At 35.4% G+C, this 15622-nt stretch overlaps 1 pseudogene; it reads left to right on the top strand.

Annotated features, from left to right (window-relative positions):
- The first annotated feature begins 2187 nt into the window (after positions 1–2187).
- Positions 2188–4065, top strand: LOC112834546 (UPF0711 protein C18orf21 pseudogene; annotated as a pseudogene).
- The last annotated feature ends 11557 nt before the right edge of the window (positions 4066–15622 follow it).

Here is a 15622-nt window from a genome sequence, read left to right as displayed (position 1 = left end):
TTGTTCATTCTTTCCTGATTCAAAACTAATTTGTTGCATAGGGCTTAAGAAAATGGCAGAAGAATTAAATCCCTTGAACTTTGATGAATAATTTCTTTTCTAACACTTGAGACCATTGAAACACTATTTTTTTAATGTTTTGAATTTTTTTATGTTTTCTTTTTCAACTAGTCAAAAAGAATGAATTTTGCAATCAGATTTTTCACTTTTATTGTCATGTTTTAGTGTAACATTTTATAATAAAGTACTCTGTACTGTTCTTTAACATAAAATATATAAGATAATAATGGAAAATTTGAAGACTTGAATGCATTAAACCTGAACCCTTATTCTCCTATTTATTATCTTTCTCTTCAATATTCTTCTTTTTACCCTGGCTTCTGCACAAGAGAGGTTTGGCACAGATGGAAAAATAATGCAAACCCCGAGGTTTAAAAAAAATAGGTTTGTGGCTCCAGGAGTGAGAATGCAAAGTTAACAATTACCATTTCAAATGGAATGATTATCAGCTAGGTATTTTTCTTTAAAAGGCAAGAAAACAGCCCATTTTAAAAATTAAGCACACATAGAAACTTGAGATAGTGAAGGAAAAAAACATATATGTATGTATGCATTTGTATGCCAGAGGGCCTGTGTGTGTGTGTATGAGAGAGACAGAGAAGTAAACAAACATATTTGTCAATGAATTGGAGCTAATGATTAGAAATATTTTGAGCTAGGCTTTTTTCCAAATTATAGAATTGGGCTTGTTTGAATAATAAGAGGAACCACACAGTGGTTTTAAAGTGTGAATTTTGAAATCAAACATTTTGAGGATCTTTTCTGTGTAAATCTGGGCAGTTACATTTCTCAGTTAACCCATCTGTAAAAAATGGGGATATTATAGTAACTGGGTGAAGATTGCTAATAATATAAAATACCTAGATCATGGGCTTCTGTGAATGATAGCTAATTTGAACCAAATGACTTCGGAACTCAAAGTTTGGGCATATAAAGGAGGATGTGAGAGAAATATTTAGGAAAGGAAACTGGATTTTTCAAAGGTTGGTATGGACTATGTATTGAGTAGCATGTATTTCCAAGCATGAAAACAAAGGATAGAGTTTGTTTAAAATGACTTTTTAGCATTTCTTTTTTTATTATTTTTTATTGTTATGTTAATCACCATACGTTACATTATTAGTTATTGTTTGTGCATAACACCCAGTGCTCCATGCAGAACGTGCCCTCTTTAATTTTGTTTTATTTTTTGTTTTTTTCCTGAACTCTATATCTCTCCGAGCCTGCCCCACATAGATCATGCTTCTCTAGTGTTATGCGCTCTGCTACATAATCACTATGAATAAGAGGATGTTCTTTTCTACTTCTGATTTTTCAGGGGGAATCTTATCAAAATAGTGTAAGAAAGGTTGGAGGAAAAGTCCATTGTCTAATCCACCATTTCTCTGTCCATTTCAAGCCATACAATTAAAAAATATTGGAAACGATTTAATTGGGTCTATAGTAGTAGTATGAAATTGTCTCTACCCATTTCTGGGGTTTGATAGGTTATCATTGTTTGTCTTTGAGCCACAAGGAATCTGGGGCTTCTGAAGTAGCCATTTCATACTACTAAGTTGCATTTGAGTGCTAGAAACAACTAGTTATCTTCTGACATTTCCTAAACTGTCCAGTAGTATAACAAAGTCAATGAAAAGATCTTTAAAAATAGTTACCACCCACTCATTTTAGGGGAAATATGTAGAGGAGTAATTATGCTACTCATTTTATTTATTTATTAAGATAATCAATTACCTTCTTGAAACTATTTTTCAAGACAACCACAGTGTTTGGTTATTGTTCATAAAGTGATTTTTTTTCGTAGTCTATCTCTTTGTAAAACATCTCAAAATTAAAGTATTTCTTAAGCTGGGACATTCTTCCCAGTTGTAGAAAGAGTGTCAGTGTAGAAAAGCTTATGAGATTTAGTTTTCATGGCATTTGCCAAGTTAAGTGAATCTAAATGTAAAAGTCAGTTAATATTAACTATTCTAAGAAGCAAGCTGAACAAACCTGGGTTTTAGACCTCATCTTAATTTTGCAGTTTCTTCTCTTGGCTGTGTTCATCTAAAAACACCATAAGCATTGGCAGCACAAAAAAATAAGTCCTCTTCCTGGACTTAAAATTTCTTAAGTTATCCTATCAACATGGTGTCACAGTTGGGGTTTGTGGACAGTCTTCAGGACATAAAAAAGTTTAGCTTCCAGGCTGGGACTAACAGGTTTACACCTGCATTTAACTTTCTAAAGGTTCATAGTCACCTTCTATCTCTAGTGAATGGAAGGTACTATCATTTTGCAAAGCAGTAGTGTGTAAAATATTGATAATCCAAGTTCACCATGTAATTTAAATTTCAGTGTACAAGAACTTTGGTGACAATTTTATTAAATTTTATTTTCCCTAAGAAGTGTGTTTGTTTCTTTGTTTTAAATCTGGGCCATGTCTCCTGTTTTATTTGTTTATGTAACAACATAGTCTGTGTTTGCATGAGTCCAGTAAAATCCTCTATTTGAAAACTGGAATGAATTGGAAATCCTTTGGATTTCTGCCTTTAACTAAGAGAGATTTCAGTGGCTAGATGGCAGAATATACTGGAAGTGTTGAGCTAAACTGACACAAAAATCTTGCTGTAACTCATACACACCTGACCATCTCACTTCTGGTTTCTTTTTTTTCTTTTTCAATGATATAATTTTCTGACTTTCTGTAAACATATTACTCACAATAAAATGCAAAGACATAAATCAGAAATACAAAATGAGGCAGGAGAGGCCAGGAGTGCATTAATCACGTGTGGGGCAGGGCGCTCTAGCAAAGTGCTTGAGAATTGATTAGATCTTGGCTTTGTTGTGTATGTATAAGGACAGGGACTTGAATGCTTCTGTGGTCTCTTCTTTTGCCAACATGCAGATAAGAATACAAAACTCCTTGAGATTAAATGTGATTATAACAATATTAGCTATAGATTATTAAGATATTGTTTCTTAGGCACTGTTATAAATCTTAGTGTCAATTAATTTTCACAATATCCATGTGAGGCGGGTACTATTATTACCCTCATTTTACAGATAAGGCATTTGAGGTGCAGGAACCCTAAGAAATAAGGAACATCCTGGAAATCCCCCTTCTGGAGGAATCTCCCTATCTCACCAGGTCTTAGCTGCATGGGAGGGGAGTTAAAGAGGCAGAAGCTTGGGGCGCCTGGGTGGCTCAGTCCATTAAGTGTCTGCCTTTGGCTCAGGTCATGACCTCAGGGTCCTGGGATCCAGCTCCATGTAAGGCTCCCTGCTCGGCGGGGAGTCTGCTTCTCCCTTTCCCTCTGCTCCTCCCCACTGCTCATTCTTTCTCTCTCTCTCTCTCTCTCTCTCAAATAATGAATAAAATCTTAAAAAAAAAAAAAAAAAGGCAGAAGCTTTACCTAGTGGCTGCCACATTGGAACTATAAGATAGCAGCCCGGGCTAGGCCTGCTGCCTCTACCGAACCTACCATTCATCACATGTTGATAAGAGCATTGTTGAACAAAAGCATCCTCGCTGTTTCCAGGTGCTGGCTCTGGATAACTTTGGAGTGCTCCTGAAACTGAAACCCAAACTGACACCCAAAATACAGAAAGTGTTTAGAAGAAATTATACACTGTTTTAAAGAGGCAAAAATTGTGAAAAAGTACAAAAAATCCAAAAATATATGAAGGACTCGTAAAACACACAATAGAACAGTTAAACATCGTGGTAAATGTGGAAGCTTTCTGTCAGCCTTGAAGAGCCGCCCTACCACTCCTACAAGTAAACTCAGCCTGACGACTCCAAGTTCTTCAAACCTAAATCATGATATGTTTGGTTCCAAAGGCAAGAACCCAGCACTAATTTTCAGAATACCTTCAGCTGGAGAGTCAGCACCCACTTGCTCCTGAAAGAATGTGAGCAAAACAAAGAAACACTTCTCTCCACTAAAAATATTGCTTAGAGCGAATCTCAAAATCCAAATGCGTATTTCAGACATTTTTTATCTTCTCCATAAAGAATAGACTGTGAAAAAAAGAAATGTTTAATGCAATTTCTGAAACTAAAAAAACAGTTTTTTAAAAAACACTTGTACTTATTCCTTCAATACATGGAAACTAGATCTAAGGGCCAACTTTTCTTGTCATCCTTCTGTGTTTATGGAGAAAATACCCATTAGAATTAATAACTGAAACCTGCCTGTCTCACAGAGTGGTTGTGAGGATCAAAACTACATGAAAGGTCATCATAAGTAGTAAAGATTATATGGACATTGAAAAACAAAAACAAAAACTCAGTCTGTCTTCAGCACCCTATTCCTGGATGTCGCTAAGTTTCCTTCTCGAAAATGTACATAAATGCACCAGCATCAAAATAATGTGAAATTTTGTTTTCTTCCTTATTCCTCCAGAATGTTTATATTTGTTGGCATTATTTGTCTTGGGAACTTGGAAAATTAATGGAGGATCACTTGGTCCCCACTGTGCAGGACCCGGCTCAACTCTCTACCCTCAACTTTCCATCTAAGGGGTCTCCAGGCCGCTCTAGTGTAGTCATGCTAGAAAGGGATTTCATCAACTAATTCCCATTATTTTTTTTTCCTTTGCTTTGCTTTGTTTAAATTTTTGAGGGGTATTTTTTTTTGTTTTTTTTAGAGAGAGAGTGAGAGAGAGTGCGTGCTAGAGTGGGGTAGGGGGAGGGGCAGAGGGGGAGAGAGAATCTTAAGCAGGCTTCAAGTCCAGTTCTGAGCCCATTGCAGGAGCTCTATCTTGTGACCCCGAGATCATGACCTGAGTCAAAATCAAGAGTCCGACGCTTAACCAACTGAGCCACCCAAGCACCCTGAAGCAACAGTTTGGTCCCTACATGTAAAATGTAGTAAAACACAGGCACAAACATATATAATTTTTTTAAAGTGGTGTGTTTTCCCCCCTCAGTAATACAAATTTCTCAAGTTGCCAGTAATAAAAAACACTTCCTAACACCTTGACAGTTTTGAAGGCTATGAACCACTTTATAAAGGCCAGAAATCCGAGAATGTATGTAATGGGTCAGAATCATGGCATTTCTAGGAATCTTTCTATCTCTGAGTTAGGTACAGAGGGATATGTTGTTAAGGACACCATTTCCCACTAATGATTTTAAAGACTAATCTACGAACCTTCCTAAAACTTTTTGTTTCAGCTTATTATTATTCTCTTCCCAGTGTAACTTCTTTTTTCTCCCCCTTAGGTCTTATTATTTTATTTTTAATTTTTTAAAAGATTTTATTTATTATCTTTAGAGAGAGTGAGCAAGAGCGAGAGCATGAGTGGGGGGAGGGGCGGAAGGAGAAGCAGATTCCCTGCTGAGCAGGGTGCCTGATGCGGAACTCCATCCCAGGACCCTGGGATCAGGACCCAAGCCCAAGGCAGATGCTTAACCAACTGAGCCACCCAAGCGTCCCTTTTTTAAACTTTCTAACAGCTTTATTGAGGCACAATTGCTATACCAAGAACTGCACACATTTCATGTGTACTGTTGGATGAGTTTGGACTTAGGCAAATACCCATGATACCATCATCACAGTCGGGGGCAAACATCCAACACCTCTCAAAGTTCCCTTGTGTTCATTTTTGGTTTTGTTTCATTAAGAACATTTAACATGTGCTCTACCCCCAGCCAAAGTAGCTGAAACTTTGTCAGTTTCTATTGTGCTCAGTACACACTCAGTATAGTGTGGCTTTCACACTTGCCCTGCCCCCCAGCTGCCACCATTGAACCCCTTTGTTGGCAAAGCTGTGAGCATTTCCCAGTCTTAACTTGCCATACTTAAACCCCACTTAAGACTTAAACACTTTGGCAGCATTTCTTTGGGGCAACTCACTGTTCCAGTGTGGTGGCTGTTACCCCAGTCTGACAACCATCTTTTTCATCTTTACTTTAAAGCCTCCTGTCTTGCCCACACACTTAGTGTGTCCCCTAAATCTGCCTTAGCATCATTTTCTCATCGCCTTTTTTGATCATATGTGAAGGTAAGGAATACTTCTTACTTATTCCTAATGTTTCAGTTACTACCAATATTAGTTTTTAATGAATTTGAGGCTTATGGATCCCTTTAAAAATTGGATGAAAGTTAAGAGCTTTTCCCCCAACAAAAAGCACACTGACACTTAATTTTGAAATCTAAGTCAGGAGGCTCATAGACTTAATGAAATCGGCCACAAAGATAAAAACTCTTGATCTACATCCATTCCTCTAAGTCTCTTCTATAACTTGGTTGTTGTAAATAATGTTTAAATAAACATGAGGGTACTCTGCTAAGTGAAATAAGTCAGACAGAGAAAGATAAATACCATATGATTTCACGTATATGTGGAAACTGAAAAACAAAATAAATGAACAAACAAACGAAAACAGAATCATAAATATAGAGAACCAACTGCTTGGTTTGCCAGAGGCAGGGGGATGGGCAAAATAGATGAAGCGGATTAAGTACAAACCTCCGGTTATAAAATAAATAAGTCCTGGGGATGAAAAGTACAGTTTAGGGAATATAGTCAATTATATTGTAATAATGTTGCATGGTGACAGAAGGTAACGACACTTGTGGTGCGCATTGCATAATGTCCAGAATTATCAAATCACTGTGCTGTACATATGAAACTAATATAATGTATGTCAACTACACCTCAATAAAAAAAATAAATAAATGAAAATATATCAGAAGGAAGGAGGGTAGGAATTAATAAATAAAACAGCTATGGGGTATTCTCCAACTTTTCTATAAACCACTTTAAGACTTACAAAACAACTCGAAGGAGAAATAATAAATAAATAAAATAAAAGCCCTTGATCTATATATTGATGATAGGAAAATCTATATTTATAACTCTGTTCAGATCTCTTTTCTGAGCTTTAATATAGTCATTTGTAGCTATAAATTTCCGCTATGAGCATTGCTTTAGCTATAGGTCTTATAAATGTTGGTAAATTGCATATTCATTTTCCATTCAACTCAAAGTGTATTCTAATTTTTTTTAAGTTTTCACTGAGATCTCTTCTTTGACCTATTGGTTATTAGGAAGGTATTGTTTCATTTCCACGTATTTGTGAATTTCTCAAATTTCTTTTTTACTGATTTCTAATTCAATTGCATTACACTTAGTGAAGAACATACCTTGTGTGACTTTAATCTCTTTAAAATTGCTGAAGCTTGTTTTATGGCCTAACAGATGGTCTATACTGGGAAAATGTTTCATTTGAAAAATCTGTATTCTTTTGTTGTTGAGTGGAGTTTTCTATAGATGTCTGATAGGTCTAGTGAGTTTATAGTGTTCTTCAAATCTTGCATTTCCTTTGATCTTTTTCCTAATTATATTATCCATTACTGAAATAGATTTTAGCATCTCCAATTGTTTTACTTGCCAATTCTGTCAGTTCTTAATTCATGTACTCTGGTACAGGAATGTATAAGTACTCACCTTTAATGGATTGACCTTTTATTGTTATGAAATGTCCTTTTTAATCTCTGGTTATAATTTATGTCTCAAGTTTATTTTGTCTGATATTAGTATGGCTACTTCAGCTCTGTTTTGGTTACTGTTCGCATGGTATATATTTTTCTATCCTTTTACTTTCAATCTATTTGTGTCTTTGAATCTAAAGTGTGTCTCTAATAGCATACTGTTGGATTTTTTTCTTTAAATCTCCCAATGTCTGCCTTTGGATTGCAGTTTTAATCCCTTTACATTAATGTAATTACTGATAAGCAGTATTTATGCATGCCATCTTGCTGTTTGTTTTCTACATGCCTTATATCATTCCTCAGCTTTAAATCCTATATTTTATAGCCCATGCATCAGACTCACTTATAGATAACATAGAAAACATAAACATATCCAAAGCTGAATGGATATTGACTTCCATTAGGTTCTTTCTTCTATGTTTACTATCTCGAGGAGGGCTAACATTATCCATTCAATTATATGAAAAATCTAATTGCCATTGGTTAATTTCCATCTTTACTCACCTCATCCAATGACTCCCAAATGCCTACAGATACTACCTCCTGAATGACTCTTGAATTCATGTAATTTTCTTGATTCCTTCCCCCACTCAGTTCAGGCCACCGTCAAAGCTAAGTGGTGTTCCTCCTCTGCCTTCTCTCTCGACAGTCCAGTCTCAATTCTGTAGCTAGGTTGACATTTCTAAAAAGCAAATATTGATCATGTTAGCTTACAAATCTCAGAGGTTCCCCATTGCTCTGACCTTTACAGGCTTTAGCATGCTTTTCAAGACTTTGCCTAACTTAGTCCCCTTTTACTTCGCAGTTGCCATCTCTCACACCTTGAACGCCTGGTCCTGGCAAGCCAAACTTATTTTCATCAGCTGAATGTAGCCTGTTCTCACCTATGGCTTTCTGTTAGAAACACATTTCTTTCCTCTTCTTCATCTAGCTAGTTCCTACCATTGTTGAAGGTCCCTAAAAAAAAACAAAAACAAAAAAATAAATCCCCTGATACCACTATTTGAATTATCTTCTTCTAATATTATTTCAATAGAAACCTGTACTATTCCAATCATATCACTAACAATATTTTATTTCAAATTTTTATTTAATTCTAGTTAGTTAACATAGAGTGTAATATTGGTTTCAGGAGCAGAATTTAGTGATTCATCACTTACATACAACACCCAGTGCTCAACACAACAAGTGCTCTCTTTAATACCCATTGCCTATTTAGCCCATCCCCCCCACACACACCTCCCCTCCAGCAACCCTCCGTTCTCTATAGTTAAGAGTCTCTTATCATTTGCTTCCCTCTCTCTTTTTGCCCTTCTCCTATGTTCATCTATTTTACTAACATCAATATTTTTAAATTCTATTTCTTCTAGTCCCCAAATAAGTTCCATGAAAGCAGAGACTTCTGAAATTTGGGGTTTTTAAAAGTCTTTATTTAAATTCCAGTTAGTTAAGGTACAGTGTAATACTAGTTTCAGGTTACAATATATTGAGTCAACAGTTCATACAACACCTGGTGCTCATCACAAGTGCACTCCTTAATCCCCATCCCCTATTTCACCCATCCCTCTATCTACCTCCCCTCTGGTCACCATGGGTTTGTACTCTATAGTTACGAGTCTGTTTCTTGGTTTGCGTTTCTCTCTCTTTGTTTCCTCTTTGCTCATTTGTTTTGTGTCTTAAATTCTACACATGAGTGAAATCCTATGGTATTTGTCTTTCTCTGACTTATTTCACTTGGCGTAATACTCTCTAGTTCCATCCATGTCATTGCAAATGGCAATAGTTCATTCTTTTTAATGGCTTAGTAATATTCCATTATATATATATATATATATATATATATATATATATATATATATATATCTCACATTTTATTTATCCATTTATCAGTTGATGGACACTTGGGTCATTTCCATAATTTGGCTACTGTAGATTAAGCTGCTATAAACCTTGGGATGCATGTATCCCCTTGTATTTATATTTTTGTATTCTTTGGGTAAATACCTAGTAGTACAATTGCTGGATAGTAGTGTAGTTCTATCTTTAACTTTTTGAGGAACTTCCATACTGTTTTCCAGAGTGACTACACCAGTTTGCATTCCACCAGCAGGGCAAGAGGTCCATATCCTCACCAACACCTGTTGTTTCTTATGTTGTTGACTGTAGCCATTCTGACAGGTGAGGTGATATCTCATTGTAGTTTTGATTTGTATTTCCCTGATGATTAGTGATGTTGAGCATCTTTTTATGTGTCTGCTGGCCATCTGTATGTCTTCTTTGGAAAAAAAATGTCTATTCATGTCTTCTGCTCATTTTTAATTGATTACTCATTTTTGGGCTGTTGACTTTTATAAGTTCTTAATATTTTTTGGATACTAATCCTTTATCAGATATGTCATTTGCAAATATCTTCTCCCATTTCATAGTTTGCCTTTTAGGTTTTTTTATTGTTTTCTTTGCTGTGTAGAAGTTTTTTTATTTAATGTAGTCCCAGTAGTTTATTTTTTATTTCGTTTCCCTTCCCTCAGGAGACCTATCTAGAAAGAATTTGCTATGGCCAGTGTCAAAGAGGTTACTGCCTGTGTTCTCCTCAAGGATTTTGATGATTTCAGGTCTCACATTTAGGTCTTTAATCCATTTTAGTTTAGTTTGTGTATGGTGTAAAAAAGTGGCCCAGTTTCATTCTTTTGCATGTTGCTGCTCTGTTTTCCCAACACTGTTTGTTGAAGAGACTGTCTTTTTTCCATTGGATATTCTTTTCTGCTTTGTTGAAGATTAATTGATCTTATAGAGTTCATTTCTGGGTTTTCTCTTGTGTTCTACTGATCTATGTGTCTGTTTTTGTGCCAGTACCACACTGTTTTGATCACTACAGCTTTGTAATATAACTTGAAGTCCAGAATTGTGATGTCTCCAGCTTAGCTTTTCTTCTTCAAGGTTGCTTTGGCTATTTGGGGTCTTTTGTGATTCCATACAAATTTTAGGATTGTTAGTTCTAGTTCTGTGAAAAATTCTATTGATATTTTAATAGGGATTACATTAAATGTGTAGATTGCTTTGGGTAGTAGAGATATTTTAACAGCATTTGTTCTTCCAGTCCATGAGTATGGAACGTCTTTTGTGTCATCTTTAATTTCGTTCATCAGTGTTTTATAGTTTTCAGAGTACAGGTCTTTTGCCTCTTTGGTTAGGGTTATTCCTAGATATCTTCTTGTTTTTGGTGTGATTGTAAATGGGATTGATTCCCTAATTTCTCCTTCTGCTGTGTCATTACTGATGTATAGAAATGCAACAGATTTCTGTACATTGATTTTGTATCCTGCAACTTTACTGACTTCATGTATCAGTTCTAGCAGTTTTTTGGTGGAATCTTTTGGGCTTTCTGTATAGAGTATCATGTCATATGCAAATAGCAGAAGTTTTACTTCTTCCTTGCTGATTCAGATGCCTTGTGTTTCCTTTTGTTTTCTGATTGCTGTGGCTAGGACTTCCAGTACTATGTTAAATAACAGAGGTGAGAGTAGGCATCCCTGTCTTGTTCCTGACCTTAGGGGAAAAGCTCTGTTTGTGCCCACTGAGGATGGGCAAAATATAGAGCTGTGGGTTTTTCATATATGGCTTTTATTATGTTGATTCCCTCTAAACCTACCCTATTGAGGGTTTTTATCATGTATAAATGTTGTCCTTTGTCAAATGCTTTTTCTGCATCTACTGAAAAGATCATATGGTTCTTATCCTCTCTTTTGTTAATGTGGTGTATCACATTGATTGGTTTGTGAATACTGAACCACTCTTTTAAGCCAGGAATAAATCCCACTTGATCTTGGTGACTGATTTTTTTTAATGTATTTTTGGATTTGGTTTGCTAGTATTTTACTGAAAATTTTTGCATCCCTGTTCATCAGGAATATTGGCCTGTGATTCTCTTTTTTAGGGGACTCTTTATCTGGTTTTGGTATCAGGGTGATTCTGGCCTCATAGAATGAATTTGGAAATTTTCCTTACTTTTCTATTATTTGGAATAGTTTGAGAAGAATAGGCCTTAACTCTTCTTTAAATAATTGGTAGAATTCACTTGCGAAGCCATCTCACCCTGGACTTTTGTTAGTTGGGAGTTTTTTGATTACTGATTCAGTTTCTTTGCTGGTTATTTGTCTGTTCAAGTTTTCTATTTCTTCCTGTTTCAGTTTTGGTAGTTTGTATGTTTTGAGGAATTTATCCATTTCATCCAGGTTGTCCAATTTGTTGGCATATAGTTTTTCATAATATTCTCTTATAATTGTATTTCTGTGGTGTTGGCTGTTATTTCTCTTCTCTCATTTGTGATTTTATTTATTTGGGTACTTTCTCTTTTTGTTTTGGTAAGTCTGGACTAGAAGTTTATCAATTTTATTGATTTTTCTTTTTTTTAAGATTTTATTTATTTATTTATTTGAGAGAGAGCACTAGTTGGGGGGAGGGGCAGAAGGAGAGGGAGAGGCAGACTCCCCCCTGAGGAAAGCCCAATGACATGGAGCTCCATCCCAGGGCCCCAGGATCATGACCTGAGCCGAAGGCAGACACTTAATGGATTGAGCCACCAGGTATCCCTTTATTGCTTTTTTCATTTTTTTTTTTTAAAGACTTTATTTATTTATTTGACAGAGAGAGACAGCGAGAGAGGGAACACAAGCAGGGGGAGTGGGAGAGGGAGAAGCAGGCTTCCCGCCGAGCAAGGAGCCCGATGTGGGGCTTGATCCCAGGACCCTGGGATCATGACCTGAGCCGAAGGCAGACGCTTAACGACTGAGCCACCCAGGCGCCCCGTTTATTGCTTTTTTCAAAGAACCAGCTCCTGGTTTCATTGATCTGTTCTATTGTTTTGTTCTGTTTTTTTAATTTCTAAATTATTTATTTCTGCTCTCATCTTTATTATTTCCTTCCTTCTGCTGATTTTAGGCTTTGTCATTCTTTTTCTAGCTTCTTTAGGTGTAAGGTTAGGTTGTGTATTTGAAATTCTTCTTGCTTCTTGAGGTAGGCCTGTATTGCAATAAACTTCCCTCTTAGGACCACTTTTGCTGCATCCCAAATGTTTTAGACAATTGTATTTTCATTTTCATTTGTTTCCATGTATTTTTTTTTTATTTCTTCTTTGCTTTCCTGGTTAACCCATTCAGTGTTTAGTAGCAAAAATTTTATTTTTAAATATTCCTGTAGCACATCCCCTAGGACCTAATAGTCAATAAGTATTTATGGAATAAATAAATAGATGTCTCACTTGTCCTTAATATGTCATTTTGAACCCATGATCCATAAATTGTTGAACTTTTGAAAACAATTGGATTTAACATTTCAGTTTGTACTGATTCCAAGAAAGAAACAAGTATTCAATTTTTAGATAATGCCTCCTTTGACAATGGGATTAAGTGCATAAGCCTGAATTCACTCTAAAAGTAATCTTTCTGTTTTTATTAAAATCTATAACATAGGACACCTAGGTGGCTTAGTCGGTTAATTGTCTGCCTTTGTCTCAGGTCATTCATGGTCTCTGGGTCCTGGGATGGAACCCAATGTGGGGCTTCCTTCTCAGCAGGGAGCCTCTTCTCCCTTTCCCTCTGCCATCTCCCCTGCTTGTGCTTTTTCTCTCTCTGTGTCAAATAAATAAATAAATAAAATCTTTAAAAAAAAATAAAACCTATAACATATCTTCTTACCTCCTCAACTTTGAAATTTAAGTCTTACCTCAAAATTTGACAGCCATTTCAACATTAAATAAGAATTCCCAATTTGGGGGCACCTGGGTGGCTCAGTTGTTAAGTGTCTGCCTTCAGTTCCGGTCACGGTCCCAGGGTCCTGGGATCAAGCCCCACATCGGGCTCCCTGCTCAGCGGGAGGCCTGCTTCCCCCTCTCCCACTCCCCCTGCTTGCATTCCCTCTCTCGCTGTGTCTCTCTCTGTCAAATAAATAAATAAATAAAATCTTTAAAAAAAAGAATTTCAAATTTCATTATTATTCTAGTGTTTTTCTTCCTCTAATTCTGTTATAACTTTAACAAAGTATAGGTTCCTAGTAATCCATGTGAGAAGAGATCATTTTTGCATGAGGTACATAGCACACTACATATACCCTTTAATTGTTCCAGTGACATAAAATTACGATGTATGGTATGATATAAAGTTTTCAATATACAGTGTAATATAAAGCCTATCAAGCCCCTTTCCTGGGAGGTTGGAGACCATTATTTGTATAGGAGTGTCATTCTCCTTAAATGCATTAGAATACACTTTTCCACAGTGAAACACATGTAACCCTCAGAAACAAACCCTCAAAAGATCTGACCTTCATAAACCTGGCAGTCCCCTTTTAAGTACATTTTTAATTATTTGTAAATAGAAAATGAAGAATAAAATTTCAGTCCTCTAAATCAGTCTTTCTGAAAACATTATTTGAGGACTACCTGAAAAGTCACCTGGGGGATTTGTTTAAAATCCACATTTATAGAAAAAAACTCAAATTTATGGGCCATGTATAAAAACTATAGTAGCATGGGCTACCAGTGACCAGTGTTTTGTAATATTAGCAGAGAGGACAAACCTTTAACAGTGAAGATCTAATATGAAGCTACTCTTTAAATGTAACTATGTAGTGTATAGTAGGATTTATCTTTGAAATACTTTTATTTTTAATAATTTACTATAATTAATTTTTATAAATTACATACATATTTATTTGAAAAATATAACAAAATGCCCTGTGATGTACAAAAGCTAAAAACAAAAGAATATAGACATACTTTGTTTCAGCAAATACTTAATGTTCAGACAAAAACAAATCATTTGAGGCACATCATTGTCTTTTGAGATTTGTTTACTGAAAACATATATTTTTCATTTAGAATACAGTTTGTGAAATTCAGTTAAGCAACTTAATGAAAAGTGCATTGTCATTTATAAATTGAAGTTAAAAGCTTTTTTGTCTTATTTTCTAGAAACAAAACACATCATACTAATTTATTTTTTTATTTTATTATTATTATTTTTAACTCCATTATAGTTAATATACAGTATTATATTAGTTTCAGGTGTTTGATATAGTGAATCAACAAACAAATTTGGTTTTATAAAAACAAATAGCATATTTAACTTGCTCTATGTTTTATGTATATTCCTGTATTAGTGTTATATGTTAATACTTGCCTATATAGGCATTTTATAGCATCACATCATACAAAGCCATTTTTAAATGGTATAATGATATGCATTTATAGTTCAGTCTGTATAGTGTTCAAGGTTTTAGACCTTTCTTTTCTTTTTCTCTTCTCTTCTTTCTTTTTCTTTCTTTCTTTCTTTTTAGTTTGCTGAATTTGAAATTTTACTATTTCTGCTGTGGACTAGAAGGATATAAAATACCTTGGGGAGAAACTGCAAAAGAAAATATTACTCCCTGTAAAATGTGAATACCTGTGTGGTCTCTCAGGTATAGGAAATACATTTATTGTGGGTTAGTCTTTTCCCAAAGGGGGGTGGACTATAGCAATAACTGCCTGTAACTATGGATAGCTATTTAATTGTTTTATGGTAGTTCTGGAAAATGGCTGGCTTCTCATTTTAAAATCAGAGGACACACTATAAAAAAGGCTAGTTCCCTTGGCAAAGGTCCTCTCGTTTCATTTACTCCTTTTCCTCTGTTGAATACTTAAAATAAATAGAATAGCAAGTCTGGGAATAGACTTTCTATATTTCTGCTCCCTCTGTTGGAACGATGCAGAGACTAGATTTTCTATAGTGTATGTAGGAGCTAGGACTTTCAAGTCTGTTATGAAGACTATGACTTTCTTATTGTTGCAGAAAATCATCATAATAAAAGTATTTATCAGATGCTTACAATGTGTCAGACCCTGTTTCCTGTGCATTACATATAAAACTCCACTTAATATTAACAATGAACCTGCAAGATAGGTTCATATTACTGTCCTCAAATGAGGAAAATAAAACTCAGAGAGATTATATCACTGGTATCAAGGCTTCGAGCTAATAAATCATAGTTCAAGTACTCACCTTAGATTTGTCTGACTCTAATACCTGTGTCATTTAAAA

Source organism: Callorhinus ursinus, unplaced genomic scaffold (genome assembly GCF_003265705.2).
Source record: "Callorhinus ursinus isolate GAN/ISIS: 27379988/994484 unplaced genomic scaffold, GSC_fseal_2.0 scaffold17, whole genome shotgun sequence".
In the NCBI taxonomy this organism is placed as follows: domain Eukaryota; kingdom Metazoa; phylum Chordata; class Mammalia; order Carnivora; family Otariidae; genus Callorhinus; species Callorhinus ursinus.
Note: the sequence above shows the minus strand (reverse complement) of the source record. Positions and strands in the feature narration are given on the sequence as shown.